Here is an 865-nt window from a genome sequence, read left to right as displayed (position 1 = left end):
AAAAAGATATTTAATAAATATAAAATTTATTTTTATTTATTTTATTAAAAATTAAAAATTATAATAGGGCACTCAGTATTCTGGGTAGTTTGTGTGTATTGGGAATGATATTTTTTAAATAAATTCAAGGTAATAATCATATTACGTACAGAAACACTGTAAGAATTATATAAATATAAAGATGCATACAGCTCAATTTAATTTAATTACAAGTTTATGGTTTGTTGATTTGGCACCATATATCATCTGATACGTATATCGGCACTGGCGAAATATCACTACTAGTCTCAACCAGTGGTCAGGAGTCTGTTTGTGCGACCAGTGGCAGTAAGGAGTGTTTGAGAAACCTGAAAACAATTATTGCACATCTGTTCAGTGACGCCAATGTGGGAGAAACACCTCAGCTTTAAAAGAATGATGCATGTTGTTGTCCTGTTTCTGTCGGTCACTTGCGAAAGAGATGCAGATTATTAAATAGAAAAACAGTAATAATAGTAATAATAATAAACATAACTTTGATGTTGTAAAACTTGGAACGTGGAGGGCTTGGTATAATTATTGTGACAGATGTTCGTTGCATAACGTGACCAAGTACATGTTCTTAAAACATCTTTTGTTTATCCTGAAACTATTTTGACTAGTCAAAGCCCAAACCCTTCTGCTCTCACAGCCTCCTAGAAAGCATCTACTTAGCAGTTAGGAAGTTTAAAAAATATATAATGTGTCGGGCAATTTCATGTCTTTTTTTTTTTGTTTTTCAGTTAATGGAAAAGAACAAGCTTTTTAGAGGTAGTCCAACATAATGAAGAGCAAACTGCATACATTAGGGACTTCTCTCAGTGAAATAAGAACAAAACGAATCTTT

At 32.1% G+C, this 865-nt stretch overlaps 1 protein-coding gene across 1 annotated transcript in view; it reads left to right on the top strand.

The window, feature by feature from the left end:
- The window catches only part of LOC122323838 (atrial natriuretic peptide receptor 1-like), a 24,395-nt gene that overhangs the window by 5,748 nt on the left and 17,782 nt on the right, over positions 1-865 (top strand). The gene's annotated exons all lie outside the window — the stretch shown is intronic.

The sequence above is a fragment of the Puntigrus tetrazona genome, chromosome 19, assembly GCF_018831695.1.
Source record: "Puntigrus tetrazona isolate hp1 chromosome 19, ASM1883169v1, whole genome shotgun sequence".
Lineage (NCBI taxonomy): Eukaryota > Metazoa > Chordata > Actinopteri > Cypriniformes > Cyprinidae > Puntigrus > Puntigrus tetrazona.
This window is presented reverse-complemented; position numbering and strand designations above follow the sequence as displayed.